Below are 24,830 nucleotides of genomic sequence, written 5' to 3'. Positions count from 1 at the left end.
CTATTCCTAGCGCATTTATTGCTCCTAAAACATGCATTTATGACAAAACTCGAAATGCGTGAAAGTACGAGGAGGTTTTCGGGTACTTACCGGCTCTCCTGCATCGGCTGGTCGCTAGAATCGGCAGACACGGTCGAATCTATGAACGAATGCCATCGCTGCTGACTGCTGCTGCTCTTTTCTCGCTCTGCACTGTGATCTTCTAAGGGTGTGGATGACAATGAGGATGTCTTTTGCCCGTGGTCTATCTTATAGCCTACCCTAGCCCTCACCCTCATTTCCCGAGTCAGTCTTCCTCATCCCGTGACTTTGTCACTCTATCCAATCAGTCCATTCTATCCCATCTTTCTTATCGAGAGATTGTCTGCAATCTTTCCAGACTTTTTCATCCAATCTCTCGAGGGGGCATATTATTCCCATCCTGGGGCAACTCTGTATCAGTTCATCTTATCTTCTTTGAAACAACGCGACAAGCCGCATTGTCTCAAAGAGGGGCAAAATGTAGACACCCAAAATTGTCATGTCTAATTAAATAAATATTTTATTTATTTAATTATCTAAGCCTAATTCTTCTATTAATTAAATAAATCTTTATTTATTTAATTAATTCATTTATCCTCTTCTAGCCTTATTTCTCATTTAAATAAATACATTTATTTATTTAAATTATCCCTTTCCTATATTAAATAAATATTTTATTTATTTAATTGTCCTACTTCTTCTATTAATTAAATAAATCTTTATTTATTTAATTAATTCATTAACCTTTTCTACGCATGACACATGTCATTCATCTCTTATTTCCTACACTACCTACCTCTTTCATTATTTTGGTATTTCTTATACCTACCCTCTAATCCTAGCCGACCTCTCTTTTTACACCTCTCAATCTTAACCCTCCATTTCTTATTGTGTCTTCTATTTAAGGAGATGCTTTCTTCATTGACAAACGCTAATGACTACTTTTGGAGGACTTGGCTACACTACGATCCTACTTGCAACCACATTCCGTTCTTTATTGAGCTCTTGTGCACATAAAAATCTGAGGGCAAGCATATCAAACAAGATCAATGGAGATAGGAAGAATGGAGATCAAAACCCTAGTGGACATGTGATGGTATAATCTTTGTGATTTTTGAGTTATATTTGCATTGTCTTAGGTTATCTTCATATGTTATGGTGGATCTTTGTTCATTGTTAGGCTAGGGTTTGGTGGTTGAATCCATTTTAGTCTTTCAATATTGTTGTTTATTGCTATCCATTTTCACCATATACAGACCTAAACATCTTTCAAGAAAACAATGCTAATATAATCACACAACAAGCACTAATCATCAATCAGGAAGAGCAAGAACTGAATGCACAAGTTACACTCGTTTAGGGTTTTTAGAAGGAGTGAGAAAAGAAACAGAGTACGAAACATCTAAGATCTTCAAGATCCCAAGCATTAATCATAAACATACATCAAAGAGACAAGCATATGATGAAAAGACTATATACCATACACCAAACTAAGGGCACAATAATTATTTTAGTTTTCAAATGTATTTAATTGTTATTTTTATTAATTAGAAATTTGAAGGCAAATGGGATTTTTGTTTATAACCAAATTGGCTTTAATTGGAAAAGAGTTATATTTGTTTATGTTGGTGTAATTATTTATTCATGTTGGATATTATTACACCTTACTTAAGTTTACTTAGGATAATGCATGTCATAGTAGTTTGGGTATGAGACACGTGGGAGATGTGCTAAATTAGGAGTGTGTACGTAGGAGAATTTTCACCTTTTATGGTGTGATCTTGTTGTTACTCTCATATCCACTTATTGTGGAGTGATAATTCCACCTTTGGTGGGTGATCCACCTCATGTGGAATATTTTACTATTTCTCCTACCTACCCCTACCTATCCTTGCATCTCATTGAGCCACATGTCATTATTGTGTGCTCTCTTGTCTTTTAGCCTTGCCTATATAAGCAGACTCCTCTACATTGTATGTAACCACCATTTTTATCTATTGATCAGAATGCAGTTTATTCTTGTCCTATATTCTGTCTCTCTATTTTGTACTTTTCGTTAAGTTCTTGATCTTGGCAAAATCTCACATAGTATTAGAGCCATTAGAGCATCATTGATTCGTCTTGGAGAGGCATTATTGCGGTGTCAAGAGGTAGATCTGAGGAAAAACATCTTTTGGAGGTGTCTTATACCAGATTTGACCTTGCCATTGAGTCCGGGTGATCGTTTCCATAAATTTTGACTATAAAGTTGACTATATTTGGTGAGGGAATTTGTTTTGCCTATTTGGCTATTGTAGTACGGATTTTGCCAAAAAAAATAAAAAAATAAAAAATTCTTATTTATTATTTTTCGTTGTTTTTTAAAATTCATTTGAAAAAGTTTTTATCAAAAAAAATAAAAAAATAGTATTTCAGGAAGGGGTTATTCACCCCCACCCCTGGTACTCCATATGCTATAGCTTTGTGTGCATGCAGGTTTCTGTAGGTCGTTGTACTGGCTCGGTCCACCGCACGCTACAGCATCTCCCGGCCTGTTCCCGACGTTGTCTTCCCCAACAGCCACCGTCTATTGCATCCTCTGGCGCCTATTCTCCCCACTCTGCTCTCGGTCGTGTTGTCATCTCCCCGACGTCCTCGCCAGTTTCTCTGTCAATCCCACTACCGATTGGTCACACTCTATTCCTTCCATCGGCAACGACTTCTACTCCCAGCGGTCCCTTCTCTTTCGATGACCGCCCGTGGTAGCTCCCTCCGGTCTTCTCCCATCGACCACCTCACTCCGGCCGATTCTCACAAGTCCTCTCCCGGTCACTGCACAAAATCCCACCGAAGTCCTCCCAGCCATGCGGCCCTGCTAGCGCCACACAACAACACATCAACCTGACAACTTCTGACGGGCCCTCAAGGACATGTGTCATGTTCTAGATCGTCGACATCCTGTAGACTTGGCACGCCACATAGATGCCCAATCATCACCCAGTCAGTGCTAGCTAGCACCACGTTTGTGCCACGTCATCGACCGTACACTGCCCAGTCACTACTTCGCCAGCTTCCGTATGACACGTGTCAGAATTTGGTTGGTCCACGCAGTTGTTCGTACTGTACGGATGCACAATCAACAAGGGAATGAATTTTTCTGCGACGATCATATGGCCATCAAATTTAACCTCACAGATTACTGACGTCATCATTTTTTTGAAAATTTGGCAAGCCCCTCCCATTTGGCTTTTTGATTTTGCAGTTCAATTTCAAATGGCCATATCTTGCTCCTTTTTGCTCCTTTTTTGGTGCATTTTTTTTTTAAATGGGCTAACTTTTCATGTACTTTCTCATGGTGGCATTATTTTTTGATTTTTATGGACATATTTTCAAAAATCTTAGTTTTTGGTGATTGTACCTGTCCAATCCCCGTTTCTGCAACTTCTGGGACTCCGTTTGGGCTCATAAAAACTCCTTTTCAGGTGCCATTTTTTTAAAAAGTGCATAATTTTTTGTCTACTTTCATAATATGCTATCATTTTGCAGTGATTTTGAGTAGACATTGTACTTTAAGGATATGGTCTTTTTTGGCCAATTTGGCACTTGTATTGCATAGATCTATCTGTCTGGTCTTTTGCATTGTAGTTCTTAGCCTGTTGGGGCAGTTGTAAAACAAAATCATAAGTCCACCTTGCCATTGTTTGGAAGTGGCCTATTGTACATGCACTACATATAAAGTGCCAAAATCATCATTTGGGGGGGGGGGGGGGGGTGGTACTTTGATTGAGCGATTTTGGGGGTGTCTCTTGTTCTTTTGTGCTCCTGTATTATTTCCATTTTTTTTACTATGGGTTCTCCTAATTTTCCTCTCTTAAATCCTCATAATTATCCTACTTGGAAAATTGATCTATGGAGTAAACTTATGGAAAAAGGACTAACTCATTATATTGATGGAACTATTGTTGCTCCTGCTGATCCTAAAGTTGATCCTGTTGCTCACTTGGATTAGCTCACTAAAAATATCATGGCAATTGGTACCTTAAGAAAGTATGTATCAAAGGAACTCATCTTTCATATTGAAAATGTACCTTAATTAAGGATGCTTGGCAAAAGTTTCAAGACTTGTATGGTCAAGTTGATGAAATTAAGGGATATTAGATTGATAGTGATCTCACCATGTTAGATCCCAAGAACCTTGATACTATCCAAGACTATGTCACTAAGGCAAAAGAGTTGAGGGCACAACTCAAGGATTGTGGCATTGATAAGAAGGATACTCAATTGATCTTCAATTTGATGGGAAAGCTTCCACAAGAATATGCAACATTTATTTCTAGTTTCCAAACCCATAGGATGAAAATAGGTTCAAGCTACACAATGCCTACATTTGATGCTTTCACCGACATGTTGATTATGGAACAAACTAATTTGATAAGCATGGACATTCTTAAGACTTCTAAGTCTCAAGCATTAGTGGCAACTCAAGGGAACAAAGGAAGTCAAGGAAAGGACAACTCAAACAAGAAGATATGGCAATCAAAGACTAAAGACAAAGCACCACCTTCTCCACAACAAGGAGATTCATCCTCTTCCAAGAAGGACAATTCACCAAAGAGGGAGAGACCTACTTGTGCCTATTGTAAAAAGGTTAGTCATGAGGAGCATCGTTACCATTCTAAGAAGATTGATGAGCTCACACATATCCTCAAAAAGCACAACATTGATTTGCCTAAAGCCTACAAGAAGGAGGATTCATCAACTCCCACTTCCTCACATTCAAAAGAAAAAGGGCAAGCATTCATGGCTTCTACAAGTGGGAAGACTCACTCTTTTGGGACAATAAAAGGAAAATCTCTTTGTGTTACTACAAGTCATGATTCAGGGAGATGGCTTCTAGATTCAAGGGCCTCTCATCATATGGCATCTTCGTAGTCTATGTTTTCTACATTTGAGTCTTGCACCATGCCGCATATTTTGATGGGCAATCATACATACATGGATGTGATTGGGAAAGGATCTATTGTCATTGGGGATAAATCCTTCAATGATGTGTTGTGTGTACCCCATTTGACAAACAATCTCCTTTCCATCTATCAAATCACACATGGAGCAACAAAGAGAATTGTGGAGTTCACACCTGAGTCAGCTTTCATTAGAGACTTGGAGACTAGAGCTATCATTGCGACTGGGGTGGTGGATCATGCATCTCGGTTATACTCCTTTTTAGATTTTGTTGATAAGGATGATTTCACATATGATGATTCTACATATGATGATCACACTTCTTGTGATGATTCAGATTTTGAGGAGAACTTTGGGTACTTGAACTTGGGGATTCTCACATGTGAACCCATTCTTGAGCCTTGTGTTTCATCTCCTCCTATTGATATCACATCACCTATTGCACCTGATGATGCAACTAGTGCAATAGTTTTGCCTTCTTGTGATTTAGTGCAGCAAGATATACCTTGTCTTCTAGCTTCAGTTTCATGTGATGACTACTTGACAAACATTGTAGGTTTGTTTGTGGAGTCCTACAGTGCATATTTGGGAGACATCATTGATGATATTCATCTTATCTTTGATGAAGATGATCCTTCTTCGATTGTTGCGAGGGAACACTCTGACCCTCTTGTTTATTCTCTACATGATCATTCTTTCGAGGTTGACATGATTGTGGATTCTTATGTACAACAGTTGGAGGAGGTCTCTTTATGCTTAGAGGAGACATGTGAGTCTTTGGGACTTGTTCTACATTCATCTCCACTAGATCTTGGAGTGCCTTTTTCAGCAGTGTGGAGTAGTTCACCACCTTTGGAGGGGGTAACTTTCAACATCGACATGGAGACACTTGAGTAGTTTTCAAAGATTCCTTTCATCATGAGTTTTTTTCATACATCTTCCCTTCATGATTGGAGAGACTTCATGGATACACATTTGGTTTTTTTTCTTCCTAAGGGGAAGAATATTGTTCGACGTTCATGGAGCAGTTTCTTCATTCATTCTCAAGCTTCTATGATTGGTGTTGATTCTACATTGAGGGGGGGCTACCTAGCTTCTCTTCTTCTCTCATATGAGGGGGACTTTTTCCTCACATGAGGTTTTGTTCCTCACATACTTCTATGAGAGTTCTCTTGTATAGTTTTCATCTCTCTTTTGGGGGAGGGTTTTTTCCATTGGGTTTTTCTCTCTTTCCTTGTTTTATGAGAGATTTCATTGCATTGATTTGCATGCATTTGCATTTGTACATGGGTACCTAACATGGCCTCATAGTGGAGACCCATCTTGCATTGTTTAGTTGCATTGTATACTTAAGTGCATTCCCCTAAGTTGCACTTAAGGGGGGGTGTTGGTATAATTATTTATTCTTGTTGGATATTATTACACCTTACTTAAGTTTACTTACGATAATGCATTTCATAGTAGTTTGGGTATGAGACACTTGGGAGATGTGCTACATTAGGAGTGTGTATGTAGAAGAATTTCCACCTTTGATGGTGTGATCTCGTTGTTCCTCTATCATATCCACTTATTGTGGAGTGATAATTCCACCTTCGATGGGTGATCCACCTCATGTTGAATATTTTACTATTTCTCCTACCTACCCCTACCTACCCTTGCATCTCATTGAGCCACATGTCATCATTGTGTGCTCTCTTGTCTCTTAGCCTTGCCTATATAAGCAGGCTCATCTACATTGTATGTAACAACCATTTTTATCTATTGATGAGAATACAGTTTATTCTTGTCCTATATTCTATCTCTCTATTTTATACTTTTTATTGGGCTCTTGATCTTGGAAAAATCTCACAGTTTAAATGATGGCTTATTTATCTTACAAATTGCTTTTATTCTTATAAAGGGTGTATGGTTGTAAATCAAGTATTGAACAAGTTTATTTGGGTGTGTGTTTACTTAGACCATCCTTATGTGTTATTCCCTATTGTGGATACCAAGTGTAATGCCCCACCAAAACCAAAATAAAGCAAAAACAACCACAATCAAAACTTATCCAAATCAACTTGCACGATAGACTTACATTCAACATGTCATCATGACACAAAAATGACTCTTTCAAATCAACACCAAAATCCACCAATCAATGTAAATACTAAAAAGGGTACTCTTGCACTCTAAAGACATCCATGTTAAGGAATCATAACGATTACTCAAATTATAATTAAAAGCTACTATTATCTAATTGCAGCTCTTCAATAACTGACTCTTTCACTTAAGAAAATCCAGAATGGGGAATAACACATAAGGATGGTCTAAGTAAACACACACCCGAATAAACTTGCTCAATACTTGGTTTACAACCATACACCCTTTTTAAGAATAAAAGCAATTCGTAAGCTAAATAAGCCATCATTTAAACAAATATAACTCTTTTCCAATTAAAGCCAATTTGGCTATAAACAAAAATCCCATTTGCCTTCAAATTTTTAATTAATAAAAATAACAATTAAATACATTTGAAAACTAAAATCATTATTTAATATCAAAATAAACCTTTCAATTAAAAATCATATCTACTAAACATAATTGATAGCTAACCATATAGCTTTTATTTTCACAAAATAATTAAAAACCATATACAAACACACACACACACACACACACACACACAAAGAGATGTGTGTGTGTGTACATATACATACACATATGTATACACATATACATATACATATACATACATATGTATACATATGTATATGTATATGTATATGTATACATATAACCCAAATCCCAAATTACAAACCATTGCCGAATTAATATTTAACAACCGTTTAAAAAAAAAAAATGAAATTGTGATTTACTTTTGGGTCGGCGACATGAGAACACGGCCTGGAAAGGGTTTACCCCCCTCCCCAACCACAACATGGTGGAAGGGGTTTCTCCCCCCCCTCCCCCATGGCTGTGGTGCCCTCTCCCCACATCTGTGTGCTTTGGGCTCCACAACCCCCCATGAACTTCATTTTTTTTTAATTTATTTTTTAAATTCTTCTCTGTCAAATTTGATAGACTATTATTTTTTTTGCAATTTTTTTTTTAAATCACTTCTCTGTAAAATGCAGCAAAGGTATTTTTCTATAAATAATATTCTTTTAAAATTCTTTTCTATATGAACTTAGCAGAGATATAGCAAATTAGACAAAGAGCTGTAATAAAACAAAATAATCATCAAATTGGGTTGTCTTCCTGGGGATTGTTAAAATGTAAAATCTTGATTTTGTATCTGGTTTTTCAAACCATAATTTCTATGTTTTTAAAAATGAACTCACAACACAAGCTAGGAAAACAACAAACCCCCATTTCTTCTGCTCCCAAAATTGGACAAATTAAAACCCCCATTTTCCATATTCACACAACACAATCCAAACAGACAGGAAAGAACAACAGTGAAAATCATATTTCCCATCTTTTCTTTCTTCTCAAACAGAGAGAAAACCAGAAACACAACAATTGACAAACAAACACAAGTAAATAAACAAAGGTTTTAGAATTCCAACCTTCCATAGTTTTCCTGAGAAGAAAGTTGAGAAGAGCTCCCCATCCTCCCAAAATGCTAGAACCTTCACCCAAAACCCCAATCACTAGCAGAGAGGAAAAAATTCCAAAATGAAAAACCCATTCCTATTTTGAATTTTTTTTCCAAATTATAAAGAAATTCTCCTAAAAATCAATTTAGGGCACAATTTCCTTTTTTTAATAAGAATTGAAAATCTCATTTTATTCAAAGCATTTACATGGCTATATTAAAAAAAAAATCTATTATTCTTTTAAAATCACCAAAAGTAATTAATTTAATAACTATTAAGTAAAAATTGATTTTCTTTCTCTCTTTTTTTTAAAACAATTACTCAAGCCATAATATAATTTTTCACTAATAATTTGACAATCACTCTAACTAGATAATTAAGAATAATCAATTATCTAATTAACTACAAAAGTGTTCTTAATTTAATTTATCCTTAATTTTCAATTTAACAAACACAACACACATTAATTATTAATAACCCTATGGTATTAATAATTAATTACTCATTAACTAACACAAGAAGAGAATAATTAAATACACAAAACACATAACACACAAAACTCAACTTAAACAAAATAAGGACATCACCCACATACCAACGTCGGAATGATGGCCTACTTGGTGATCGGACACAATAGACAAAAGACTGACGACGCTCATAATCAAGCAAGGTTAGGGTGACATTAGGGCCTTAGAACCATCTCCTTCACTTCCATCGGGTTAATTAGGTACGCTCATACTTGTGGAGCGAGGTGGAGTCAGTACCTTGTACCTACAATTTCTTGCATCACTGAACAACACATACATATATGCACAAACATGGTAAACACACCGATGAAGGAGAATCATGACTTTCCGTGTCTCACCAAAATGAGTGATGAAAAATAATCTCCTCGCACCCCATACGCTTCCACACAACATGACGACATATACATAGAGAAACTCACATGTAAAATAAATGTGTTAGTCCATCGTTAGCAACACATAAATAAACTTAATATTTCATCATTTATAAAATAAGATGCATAAGCAAAGTTAACAACTACTTATTCTAAGAAATAGTGCCTAATCAATATCTACTCCCCAATGTGCAATAATGCATAATCATATTCACCAATCACACTCTAAAGCATCATAGGTCGAAAAAAAAACATCCAAATCAAAATAAATCAATCATCCACGTAAGCCACTAAAAAGTCAACCATGGTCAACAGGGTCAAAAAGGGTCTGATTGAGGTAGGGATACTACGTCCTCTGTAAAAGCTTTGCATTCATTATAGTCTTTGTTTCCTTGAATTCCTTTGGTTTAAATTTTGGCTTTCCTTTCCTTTTCCAAATCCTCCTCTCAAATGAAGAGCCAAGTTCTTAAATCCCAGATGTTGTTATGTAGGTCGCAATTGGTCCCGCTCCCATAGAACGTCCTAAAGACTACCCTCTAGAATTGGTGGAAGCCAGTTTTGGAGATCAACGGATCTATATAAGGTTTGATCCACATTAAAAGATTCATCATCTTTTCTTAACTTGCAACCTGTAACCATATGTGTGCTCACTAGTTTGTAGTCTTCCAATTTGAATTTCTTCAAAATATCCTTGACATACTTGGTTTGTAAAATAAATATACCTTTGTTAGACTAATAAATTTGTAAACCAAGGAAGAATGACAATTCCCTAAGCATAAACATTTCAAATTGTTTTTTCGTATGTTCTATAAATTATTTGCATATTTGGTCACTACTACGTACAGATATGATGTCATAAGCATACTACAACTATCAACTGATGCTCAACTTCAAGCTTGATATAGATATTACTATCTAAAATTCCCCTTTTGAATCCTTGATATTGTAGATACTTATCTAATCTTGAACACTATGCTTGGGGGGCTTACCTAAGTCCATAAAGTGTCTTCTTCAACTTTTATTCATGGTCCTAATTTTATGATATTTGGAAACCTTTTGGTTATTCAATATATACCTTTTCTTCCAAATTACCATTTAGAAATGTAGACTTGACATCAATTTGATATACTTTGAAATTATTGAAAACAAAAATTGCTAAGCTTGTTCTAATACCTTCTAATCTAACAATAGGAGCAAATATTTATTCAAAATCAATACCTTCTACTTGAGAATAGACTCTGCATACTAACCTTGTCATATATATGTAATCACTTGACCATATTAATTCATCTGTTTTATGGAGACCCACTTGGTTCTGGTCACATTCTTGTAATTTGATCTTGCAACAAGTTTGCATGTCTCATTCTTCTCGATTTTATTTCAATCTTCCACTATAGCATCAATTCACTACTTGTCTTTACTTGCCTCTGAAAATTTATTAGGTTGTACATTAGATAATAGAGAAAAATTGGCATGTCTAGATGTACTTGTTGACCTTCTTTTAGTATAAACTCTTGCATTTTTATCACCAAGGATTTGACTCTCTAAGTAATCCTTTTGAACATACTTAGATGGTGTATTTGTGTCCTTCCTTTTTGTTTCATTTTCTTCTTTGTATTCTTTTTACCCTAATTCTTTTGATTGATCTTGAGTCTTACCCTTTTGATGACTTGTTTCATCTACTTTCACATTTGTACTTTCAACTATCTTTTGCAATCTTTTGTTGTAACATCCATAGCCCTTGCTTTTATAAGAATAACTAAGAAAAATATCTTCATCTAATTTAGAATCAAATTTTCCCAAATCTTCACCATATGTTCTTATATAATATTTACTTCCAAAAACTTTGAAATATTTCACTATTGCAGGTATGCCCTTTCATTGTTTATCAACTTTGATTAGGAATTTGTTCAGAATGTAGACAATAGTGTTAATTACTTCTCTCAAAAATATGTTTGATAACTTATATTCATTCAACATGGTTCTAGCCATTTCTTGGATAGTCCTGTAGACACTGGAAATTGTCCTAAGTCTTCAATGAAACTTTCACTAACCTTTTTCGTCTAAACTGATTAAATAATTTTAATTATTTAATTAGTACTAATTTTCTTCTTCTAATTTCCTATAATTAAATAATTCTTAATTATTTAATTATTGATCTTCTAAACTATTAATTATATAATCTTCATTATTTAATTAATATTCATCATTGTTAAAATTAAAAATGCAGATTGTGGGTTCTTTTAACTACAATCTTCAGTTTTATTTTACAATTTGGTTAAAATGAAGCTTATAGCTTTTTTAGTTGCATGCTAGTTTTTTTAGTTGCATATTAGCCTTTTTTTTTATTGCATGTCATTTTTTTTAAAAGTTGCATGTAAGCGTTTTTTTGCTTTTTTGCATGTTGCATGTTAGCTTTTTGAGTTGCATGCCATTTTTTAAAAATTGCATGTCAACTTTTTAAGTTGCATGTCATTTAATTTAAGTTGTATGTTAGCTTTTTTAGTTTTTTTTGTTGCATATTGGCCTTTTTAGTTTCGTGTCATTTTTTTTAGATTGCATGCCATTTTTTACTTTTTATTGCATGTCATCTTTTTTAGCTTTTTTGCATGTTAGTTTTTTTGGTTTTTTTTCTTGCATGTTAGCTTTTTAGTTGCATGTAGCTTTTTTTATTGCATATTGTTTTTTTTTGCATATTTCTTTTTCTACTTAAGCTTAAAAGTTTTATGTGCTACTAATCATTTTTGTGTAGCACCTTGGCATTCATTGGGAGAAGACATACTTTGAAACTACTGACTCATTTGATGCAGGACGCATGTCAAAGGCTTGAAATTTGAAACAAGAGTGTCTTCTTTTTCATAGTTAGCAAATATTTAGATTTGGGTATTAAAAATAACCATTTTATTTCATTGTGTTTTCTTTGCTTCGGCACACTTGTGCATGTGAGCAATCCCATAGTTTTGACACACACTATCCTCTCCCCTTTTTTGGGTGCATGAGAAAAGTGTCAAAACTGTGAGAAAAATAACAAGTGCATAAAATTTGCAAAGAAGAACAATAGCAGATAACACACAGATTTACGTGGAAAAACCTAGAAAAAATATACCAGTAAAAAACCACAAGCACATTTTGTCTTTCATATTGATTCTCAGGAATTACAGAGCTACAACAATCTCAAAACTATACATCAAAACATGACTTCAAGTAGCCTAAAACAATTGAGTTGCAGAGTCCTACTTGAATACAACTTACTAAATATAGTAAGTATGACTCACACAACTGCATGTATAACACATGTCGAAATTACTATTTATAGAACATTTATTAACAAAAAATTCTATTTATAATAGGTCTCAAAAACTTTATAGTACTCCATGATGACACAACCATTGCTAGCTAAGATAGCCATGATGACTCAACCACTTCTAGCTAAGAGTCCAATTTGGACTTCACATTCCAACATTCTCCCACTTGAAGTCAAATTTCAAACTCTGAATAATTCCTCTACTGAAAAGACCATTGCCAATGCTGCCTATCATCACATAATTTGCAGACCAAGAGAAGTTCTACACCAAATGAACTTCTCTCTACTAATAGGTTTCATCATAATATCTATAGGGTTTACATCAGTGTGAATATTGGCTAAAGAGATATGTCCTCTTTCCACCACTTCACAAACAAAGTGATATTGAATATCAATATGCTTTGTTCTGGAATGGTAAGCTGAGTTTCATGCTAAGTGTAAAGCACTTTCACTATCACAATGCAGTACCATGTTATCTTGCTTCACTTGCAATTCACCCAAAAGTCTATGAAGCCAAATTGCCTCCTTGCTAGCCTGTGTTGCTGCCATATATTTTGCCTCAATAGTAGACAATGCCACCACTGCCTACAACTTCGACACCCAACTAACAACACCTCCAACTAAAGAGAAAACATAACCTCTAGTAGAATTTCTCTTATCTTTGTCTCCACCAAAATCTGCATCCACATACCCATTAACTTGAAGACTACTCCCACTATGACAAATAGCAACATCTGAAGTGCCTCTCAAATATCTGAGAATCCACTTCACAGTTGTCCAAGGATCAGTGCCAGGATTCACCGTGTACCTACTGACAACTCTCACTGCTTGTGCAATGTCTAGTCTGGTGCACACCATTGTGAACATAAGACTTCCTACTGCTGATGAGTACGATACATGAGACATTTGTGTCTTCTCTGCTTCTGTGCTAGGGCATTGTACAGAAGACAATTTAATATGAACAGGAAATGGAGTACTAACTGGTTGTGCTTTCTACATATTGAAGCGTTGCAAATTCTTCTCCACATAATTTTTCTGTGACAACCATAATTTCCTGTTGTTTCTGTCTCTATGTATCCTCATTCCAAGAATCTGATTTGCATTGCCTAAGTCCATCTCAAACTCCCTAGCAAGTTGAGTTTTCAAATGGATGATTTTATACACTCTGGGACTTACTACCAAAACATCATCAACATACAGTAGTAGAGTAATAAAACTACCATCATCATACCTTTGAAAATATGCACAATGATCAGCCTCACATCTACTAAAACCCAAACTCAACATGAAGGAATCAAACCGCTTGTACCAATACCTTGGCACCTATTTCAAACCATACAATGATTTTCTCAGCCCACAAACAAGATTCTCTTTGCCTCTTTCCTCAAAACCTTCTGGTTGCTACATATAAATCTCCTCAGAGAGATCACCATGCAGGAAGGTTGTTTTTACATCTAACTGTTCTAACTCCAAATCAAGACTAGCAACAAGAGCTAAAACAACTCTAACAGTACTTAAACGTATAATAGGTGAAAAAATCTCATCAAAATCAATGCCAAATTTCTATGCATACCCCTTGGCCACCAACCGAGCTTTATATCTCTCCAAATTATCATTTAAATCCCTCTTCAACTTGAAAACCCACTTGTTCCCAATAACTTTTCTCCCCTTAGGCAATGACACAAGCTCCCATGTTTTGTTCTTATGTAGAGATTCCATCTCCTCTTCCATAGAAACTTTCCATTTGCTTGCACATTCAACTTCACAAGCCTCCTAATATGAACTAGGTTCACCAACATCAGTAAGTAATGCATAAGAAGAATTAGAAGTAAGAGAATACCTTACAGGTGGTTTGATTACTCTACTGGATCTTCTTAAAATAGGTGATGATTCACCCTGTGGCTCAACTGGTTGTTGTTCTTATGGTTGATCTTCATCTAGTTGCTTTGCATCTGGTTGTTCTTCATCAAGCACATCTAGATGATCATCACATTTTTCCACCTCTACTAGAATAACTTCCATACCTTGTTGTTTTTTACCTCTTTACATTGATTTTTAATTAAAATACACATCTCGACTAACAATAATCTTGTGGGCAGCAGTATCCCATAATTTGTACCCCTTTGTACCTTCTACATAGCCAAGAAAAATACATTTTGTGGACTTCTTGTCTAGCTTATTTCTATTCTCTTTAGGAATATGTGCATAAGCATTACTACCAAAAATATAGAGGAATGAGTAATCAACTGATTTACTTTTCTATATTTCCTCTGGAATTCTATTATCAAGAGCAGTAGTGGGAGATCTATTGATCAGGAAATAAGTTGTATTTATAGCCTCACCCCAAAGTTTCTGCTCCAAACCAGCAGTACTCAACATGCATCTGGCTCACTCCATGATTATACGGTTCATGCGTTCAGCAACACCATTTTGTTGTGGTGTCCTAGCAACCATCATTTGCCTTGCAATTCCATGCTCACTACAAAATAGATTAAATTATGGTGAACAAAACTCACCTTTGTTATCAGTTCTAAGACATTTTATTGTCTTACCTTTGTGATTCTCTACTAGAGCTCTAAACCTCTTAAAACAAGAAAACACTTCAAATTTCTTCTTAAGAAGATAAATCCACACCTTACGGGAACAATCATCTATAAATGAAACAAAATATGATGAACCTCCAATAGATGTTACTGGAGCTTCCCAAGTATCTGAATGAATTAGATCTAATAGATCTTTGCTTCTAGTAGTACTTCTAGAAAAACTCAATCTGTTATGTTTTCCAAACAAACAATGTTCACAAAAACCTAAATCTTTAGATTTTGCACCTGGGAGAAGATTTCTATCTAGCACTACCTTGAGATCTCATTCACTCATATGGCCTAGCCTTTGATGCCAGGTTGATAATGAGTTTATCTCTGCATTAGATACCACAACAACCTCTCCAATGTTAGTTTGTCCAACCAACCTATAGAGATTTCCAACCTTCTCTCCCTTTAGCACAACCAAAATTCCCTTTGTTACCTTGAGACAACTATTTTCACCACTGAATTGATAACCTTGTTCATCAAACACTCCAAGTGAAAGTAAATTTTTCTTTAAACCAAGTACATGCCTAACATCCAAACATGAAGTAGAGAACTTCTCAAATTAGCTGTTAATACCTCTCCATCTTCCAATGGTGTCTGAACTTCAACAGTGTTTGCCTCAGATGTTGGTGTACTAGGATTCTCCTTGGTTGCTTTTGGAAGCCTGCAATCCTTCTTGACATGTCCATTCTTGCCACAATTCCAGCATTTCACCCTTTTTCACCCCTTTGATTTGGACCTTGTTTGTCCACGCTCAGTATTTTCTCTTTCCTGAGTTCAACCTCTTGCAACAAGGGCTTCATTAGAAGAAGATCCTTGAGATGTCTTCTACCTTGAATCTTCAAAGATTAAAGCAACCACCACATCCTCAAAGACCAGCTTCCCACTTGGTGCAGAATTACTGAGAGCCATAACCAACCGATCACAACTATCTTGCAAAGTAATATTGCCGCCTTATCTTCTTCATCGATTTTCACACCCACTAAAGCCAACTTTTTTGTCAGTGTGTTGAAATTGTTAAGATGATCTATGACAGATAAATTGTCACGCGTCCTCAAATTATACAACTATCTCCTTAGAATAATTTTGTTTGCTAATGACTTCATCTCATGTAGCTTTGCAAGCTTATTCCACAAGTCATGAGCAAATTTCTCCTTTGCAACATTGAATAGAACTGAATCTGCTAGAGATAACTGGATTGTTTCTCTAGCCATGCTATCCATGGTATTCCAATCTCCCGTGCTCATATTTGCAGGTTTTGATGATACTCCTTTAAGAGCTCCATCACATCCATCCTTCACCAACAAAGCTTGTTTGCATAGTTCAAACTTAGGTCTTAGGACATATTGTCATTACCCTTCATTTTAGTCCATTTCATTGCAAGCATCCTCATTTCATTATCTTGTCTTCATTGCATTATCATCATTCCAAAATTAGGTCTTGTCTTAGGTTGCATTTTGCATTTCCAAAGTTATTATTCCTCACATATCGGGCATTGCATACTTCAAACCCTAGGTCTTGTCTTAGGTTAACATTGTCAAACATTTGCATTCATATCCTTGGTTCATATCATTTTGTCATATCATATCATATTCTTAGATCATATCATATCTTGAGATCATATTCATATCATATCCTTAGGTCATTGTCATTATCATTGTCCTCTTGCATATTAGTTTTAAAATTAGATTTGTCAAACTTGAAAAATCAAAACTTTAGATTAAACCCTAAGTTGTTGTTAGGAAGTCTTGACCTTGTCCAACATTTTTTTGTCCAAATCTTGTCCTTCTATCGACATCATTTTGTCAAACCTAGCTTAGTATCAAAGCGTATAGGTGAGACATTGTCATCATCCTATCATCATTTTTTCCTTTGTCCTTTTTTCAATTAAGGTCTTGGCTTCATTTCAATTTACCAAGGTTGTGTCTTTAGCTTTGCATTTCAAAAGTTTGTCCAAATCTTTAAAAAGACCAAAAACATTTAGTTGCATTATCAATCATCTAGGTTGCATTAGTCACATACATCATCCTTAAAATCAAAAGCCAAAAATATTGCATAGTGAAATGTCTATTGAAACAAGGTTCCAAGCTCCTATAATGCAACTAAGTTTGACACATCAACCAATGATTGGACCAATGAATAACACAATGCAATCAAGTTTTAATCCAAGGCAATCACAATTCTATCCAACTCAACAACAAAGCAATATTGATCAAACATTTTATTATGAAACAAGCATCCAAATATGAAAACTAGAAGAGAAACTAGCTCAAGAAAAAGAGATCTTGGAACAAAAACTAAAAAACCATGAGAAGAATAGATCACAAATATCCAAAAAATTTTGAAAATTTCCAGGTCCAAATCCAAATATTGAGCCAGTTGATGTAAGAGCTCTTATCGAACAATCAGACATACTAGCTCTTATCTCTCAAATAGAGATGATGAAACAATTTCAAGCAACAAACACAAATTTCAATAAAGTCCCAAATCAAACTTCATTCAATCAAATCTCGAATCAACAACATATCCAACAACAACAACCAATGGTCTGACATATCAAACCAACACAACCAATGGTCCAACATTTCCAACCAACACAACCAATGACTCAACATACACAGCCAATCATCCAACATTTCAAACCAATGCAACCAATGATTCATAATACACAGCCAATAGTCCAACATATCCAACCAACACAATCAATGGTGCAATTTCAACAATATGCTCAACCAAATACACAATGTCAACAATTTGTTCAACCAATTGTCAAGTACCAACAAAAACAATATCATTCAACAAGTCAATATCAACAACTACAACCACCGATTCAAAAACAAAAGTTGCAACTCATAGCAAGACAAATTTCAAACATGTCAAACCAATTCGACCAACACCCAATCCAAAATCAAAACGTAACATCAAATCAAAATCAAATCACCTTAAAACAATTCCAAAATCCAAACCTAACCATATCAGAACCTTGCAAGGATTCAAATGCTTCTCTAAATAAAATTGGCTCTATTACACAACTCTTAACGAGAGTCCTAGGTGATTTTTCTTAGAAAGACCAAAATCATGCAACCATGTCTAGCAATGGCTCATTCCCATGTAAAAAAATTGACTCTCCAGTGGCATCCATCCCTACACCTTTTGAATCTTTGCAAGAAACTTCCATATCATCCTCATCAAATGATACATCAAATAGTGCATCCTCCCAAGGGATGACTGCAACAAAAATACACGATAATCTATGTCTTTATACTAATCCCTTGTACTATTCAGAAATTTTAGATCCAATAGCACCATGCACTTCATTTTCCATCAAATCTATTGTAGAGAGTCCCATACAAAGTCCATCTCTCTCATGTCAAAGCATTGATTTTTTGCCAAGATCCCTCGTGTATATCCAAAATCCACCCCCATGTCAAGAGGATGATTCAAAACATGAAGAAATAAGTCTTGAAACAGATCAAGATCAAGACCCTAAAATTTTTCCATTACATACTACATTTGACCAAGATCTCATTTTCTTTGATGATCCCCCTATTCCTATCCATTCTATCCAAGAGCACAACACCTTTTTAAATCCCATTGGCATTCCACTCCCTGAGCAAGGTCAATATATCACTTTCATTCTTCCTAATGATCCCATTGAAATCCAAGAGCATAGAACCTTTAAAGAGGAATCCAATGATCTTCCTCCTTGTCAAGATCAAATTATCCCTTTAAATCCTCCACAAGATCCCTTTGTTCCTCCATCTCCATGTCTTAATCCTCCATATACACCCCAAGATCTTATTTATTTTAATGATCCCATTATTTCTCCCATTCCATCTCATGAAGAGCCTCTTAGTGATCCTGATCCTCTCATGATCCCGATCCCCCTCATGATCCCGATTCCCCTCATGATTCTAACATGTTGGTGCAAGATATTCATGAACCCTTGACATGCACAATGGGTTCTTCCACTCTGGTCCAGTATGATCCACTTCATGATTCCATCATTCCTTCCATATCGCATCCACCTCATAATGCACTCACGTCTTCTTCTCGAAATAGAGAGTATCCTACAAGTCAAAATATTTATAAAGGCAAAGTAGTAGACCTTCACAAGCAATAACCCCTCCATGTTAAAGAAAATATTAATGGTTATGGCCTCAATGACATTCCTCAAGATGTTAGTACCCTTGCTAAATCCAACATCCCTCCAAAATCCAAACATGCACCTTCCCCTTCATCCCTTCCATCCATCTTAGGTCCTTATATCCCTTCATTCCCTATTCAAGGTCATCAAAGGCACACATCTTTGATAACCTTCCATCTATCCAACAAATTTTCATATCATCCCTATCCATCCATGCATTCCTTTTCCCATCCAAGCAATTTGGATGCCAATCATAAAAGTCATAAGTCCAACAATCCGCATGTATTCAAGGATCAACATGTCCAATCTAATCAACTTGTCAAAACAAAGCAAAATATGATCCAAAAAGATAAAGAAATGTCAAAAAGGCCACACAGGCCCACTGAGCAAATAAAAGCAAAGTCAAAATCTATATGGGTTCCTAAATCCCTTGTGCAAGCAATGTTTTCCAAAGAACAACAAAAGAATGAAAATTTTAAAACAGTGTGGATTCCTAAGAAGCTCCTTGAAGAACAACTATCTAAAGAAAAATCGAACTTGGCATCCAAAATTGCAATTCCTCCATCCAAACCTTCCAAGTCTATTCCTCCATCACCTCCTTCATCCGTTTTGGGTCCTTATGTCCCAAAATCCATGGCATTTCCTCCATCAAAATCTCAAAATCTCAGACCCACTTTCCCTCTATCAGTTCATCACCCCTCAAGGTGTGTGCCAATGTTGATCTTGCCAACATTTCCTTCTACTCAAACACAATTCTCCCAATACCCTATCCATTATCCAATGCATATTTTCTATCCTTTCATCCATCCTATCCAATCTTTTGCATAAATCCTTACCTTAGTCCCATTTAATTTACATGTCCTTATCCTACCAACGTCTTTGAGCATACTTTTAATAGTCATTGTCCATTTTTCAAGGCTTCTATACAAAAAACAAGATGCTTGAGTCCTCCTTCCATCCCCTATCACGTGTCCACTTTCTGCTAAAAAGTCAAAATGTCAAAAAAAAAAAAAAAAAAGAATTGAAAAAAAAGGAAAAGAGAAAAAAAAAAAAAGAAAAAGAAAAATAATTCGTCATCTGGTGAAAACCTGACAAACAGGCACCTTGGGCAAGTACCATGATGAAAACTTGGCAAACAGGCATCATGTGTAATCCATGAACTTCTTGCATGCCATACTTGGGGGTAGGTTTCATCCATCTTGTTACCTTTCATTGCCCTGTTGTACCCTCCATTATCCTATCATACTCATGTCATACACTCCATTATCCTATCATCCCTCATGTCCATATTCCCTTTTCCACCTTTGATCTTGACAAGGCTGAGGACCTTCATGAATGTTATATATCCTATTCACAACTTTCAATCTATCATAGTTTTTGGTCTTTATCCATTGGCTTATTACAACCTTTCATCCATATTCTTTGGCTTATTACAACCCTTCATCCATATTCATTGGCTTATTATAACCTTCTATCATTATCTCTTAGCTTATCACAACCTTCAGTCCATGTCCCTTATCCATTTTTTATGTTGCTTATCATATGTAGATATCTTATCACTATCCATATCCCTTTTTCTGTCCCTTGATCTTGATCTGACATAAGGACATAAAATGAAAACCATGGTTTCAAATACCTCTTGACATGTCCCTCATGTCATGCCATTGCTTTAAATTTTCATATCTAGTCTCTTAGCCCATCGCAAGATAGCCCTTGGTGATTGAATCCATCTTGTCTCCCCTCTATCCACCAACATTTCAGCAAGCTTATTTATCCATTCGTCATATTCCTTGCCTTGTTAGACACTGGGGGAAAATATTTGTTACACTCAGTTGACAGAGTTATCACATTGAACAACTTGGACACTATGACATGTACATAGCTATAAAGTCCTGAAAAAATCCTAAAAATCAAATAATGTCCTGAAAAAATCCATAAAAAACAAATAAAGTCTTGAAAAAATCTATAAAAATCAAATAAAGTTCTTAAAAAGTCAATAAAAATTTGAAAAATGTCCTAAAATAATCCGAAAACATTCGTAAAATGTCTTGTAAAAACCACACAAAAAAATAAAAAAATTCACACAAACCCTAAAAATTGGAAAGCAATCAAAATCCAAAAATAATCATTTTCATTCCGTCAATAAATTGGCTCTTTCGTATATAGATAGACATTTGAGTAGACGTCAAACAAATAACACATTAAACACCGCGCTTAACAAAATCACGTATCAACATATGAACTATTCAACCAAGCAAGCTTTCAAATTGGTCGAAATTGTCACATCAATCAAACAACATCAACATCATTGGTCCTTGTCAACATTATCATGGGTCTTATATAGGGTGTAGTATACTCAAAACTAGACTATGTCCTGTCTTAGATAGGGTACTACATTCCCTAAAACTAGGCAACATGATCGTCCTATCATTAAAACACAACATTATCACTTTTGACAACAAGATCAAAATGGTTGTTTGGCTTGTTTGAATTTGTGAATCTTATTTTTTTCACTGATTTATCTTTGATCATGTTCCAATGCTACTCGATGATGTCACTGAGTGATTTAGAGTAGCTGGGATGACTCATGGTCTTTCTTGTTTTTCATTTTCTGTTTGTGGAGTGTTTCATAATATTCTGGGGCAAGTATGCGTTAGGATGCTTGAAACATTCCTTGTCTGCAATGTGTCTGTTTTATGCAAAGGGATTATCTTATCGCTCTGGCTTTCAATGCCATGGTGCACCATATCCATTTTTCCATATCAAATAAAGGTTCTCGCCTACTATTAGCATTTGTGAAAGCAATATTTCATCACACTAATCATTCTTCACTTCTCACTTGCATTTCATCAAATCAATCATTATCATGCTCTCTTTTCTATTTGATCAATCGCGAATTTCTTCATTCGGTATCAATCAACCCTTTTTCTACAATCTATTAACATTCTTCCCTTCTTATTAACATTTTTCTCTTTCATCTACCATTTGTCTCTTCTTCAAGAGATCATTCATTTCTTTCATACATAAACAATCTCTTGAGGGGGCATCCCACCTTCGTCTCTCAATCTACTGGGGCACGATCTTTTTAATTATTCTTTGAAACAATGCTCATAATCGCATTGTCTCAAAGAGGGGAAAAAAGTAGACACTAAAAATTGTCCTAAGTCTTCGACGACACTTTTCACTAACCTTTTTTGTCTAAACTAATTAAATAATTTTAATTTTTTAATTAGTACTAATTTTCTTCTTCTAATTTCCTATAATTAAATAATTCTTAATTATTTAATTATTGTTCTTCTAAACTATTACTTATATAATCTTTATTAGTTAATTAATATTCATCATTGTCTCTTTCTAATCAATTAATCTTGATCTTAATCAACTAATCCTACCTATTCCTCTTTGATTAAATAATTCACTTAATTATTTAATCTCTTTATTCTAAGCTAATTATTCTTTCATGATTAAATACTTATTTTAATTATTTAATCCCCTTCTTCAAAATATTCAAATTAAATAAATTTTTAATTTATTTAATTACCATGTGTGGATGAAATAAATAAATTTTATTTATTTATTTATGACCCCACTTATCTCTTCCACTTTCTAATTTTTATCTCCCTTATCTCTTCAATTGCTAATTTGGTATTTATGAGAAGATAATTAAGGATTTTATTATTTATTCTCATAATATCTTCTCATTTGATTTCTTCTATCTTCATCCTTCCACGAATGGCAGCTTTGTTGTGCACTCAATCTCATATATTGATTATTTTTCAGTCTCAAATCAATCTTAGCCATCCAATCAATCCATAATTTTTCTATAAATTGAGCTCTCATTGCTCATTTTAACAACCACATTTCAAGTATCCTTATGGTGTCAATTTCAATTCATTTTGCTTGCATCACACTTGCTTTGTAGGTGAGATCAACAATAATTTGAAGGAGAAAGAAGAACAATAGAATAACATGGAAGGAGCATTTGTTTGGTTTGTATTTCCTTTTAATGCTTGTTTCTATGCTTTCATTGATTGTATTAGGAGTTATTTTTGTTGAATTTTATTCTTTTTGGTTGGCTAACCTATTGCTTTGATGCTTGTGCTCAATTTCCTAGTTACAAGTCCTATTCTTCCTCACCACGACTACATTCATCTGGTGAGTCCTTGCATCTAAATACTATTTATTTACTCCATGTTTCTCACATAAATCTTCAAGCTCATTATCTAGGTGAACTCACATGTTCTATTTGATCTTAAATACTTACTTTTCAATCTTATTTTCAACCATGGCTTTCAAAACTTTGAACTTTTCAAATGCCTCATTTTTTTTTTTATGAAATTAACCCATGTCATTCTATAAAAATCATCAATAAGCAACATAAAGTACCTTTAACCCTAAAAACTTTGTGCTCTTCTAGATTCACAAAGGTTTATATGAATAAGTTTCAATGGATTTATTGTTTCATACTCCTTTGACTTGAAGCTAGCTCTTGTTTTATATCCACGTTGACACTAATTACATAAAGTATTTGACATCTTAATGATATTTGGCATGTCTCTCTCTTCTTGCTTGGTACTGATCTTCACAAGATTATCAGAGTTCATATGTCTCATTCTTCTATTCCATAACCAACTCTGATCTATTTGTCCCATGCAACACATTTCTCCTTTGATCTCATTGAGAGTGTAAAGACCATAGCTATTTTATATGCATCTGCAATCAACTTCCCTATCCTTTCCTTTTTAATTTCACATCCCTTGTCATAGAATGTGAAGGTGTGTCCTTGATCAAACATTTTACTTACACTAAAAAGATTATGTTTTGAACTTTTAATATATAAGAAATTTTGTGTTTTTCTTTCCATTGTCAATACTGATAGTATATTTTCCAATTATATTAGTAGTATCATTATCTCCAAATTTCAAAGTGCCTCCATCAGTTCCCTTCAAGGAAAGAAACTTTCTCCTATGTCATATCATGTGGCTAAAACTTCCACTCGCAGTGTACCACTTTTTAACTTCATCTTGTGCATAAAATATAGTTTGCACATGCATATCTACTTCTTTGTCTTCTAATTTAATTTCTTTTCTTTTTCTTTCATACTTTTGCAAGATTTTCCTTTTTCTTAGTAGAGGTGTCAACTATCTTGTCGTGTCTAGGAGCCTCCACAAAAACACTTCAACAAAATCTTTCTATATGACTAAAATTGTTTAACTTATAACATATAACATTATAATCCAAAAGAGGAGTAAATGAATTATAGTTTTTATTCAAGAAACCTACTAAATCTATGTTCTTATTCAACATACAACTGTTTCTTGCACTTTTCCTATAATTTGTTGTATTATGA

The sequence above is a fragment of the Cryptomeria japonica genome, chromosome 5 (assembly GCF_030272615.1).
Source record: "Cryptomeria japonica chromosome 5, Sugi_1.0, whole genome shotgun sequence".
Taxonomy (NCBI): domain Eukaryota; kingdom Viridiplantae; phylum Streptophyta; class Pinopsida; order Cupressales; family Cupressaceae; genus Cryptomeria; species Cryptomeria japonica.
Note: the sequence above shows the minus strand (reverse complement) of the source record.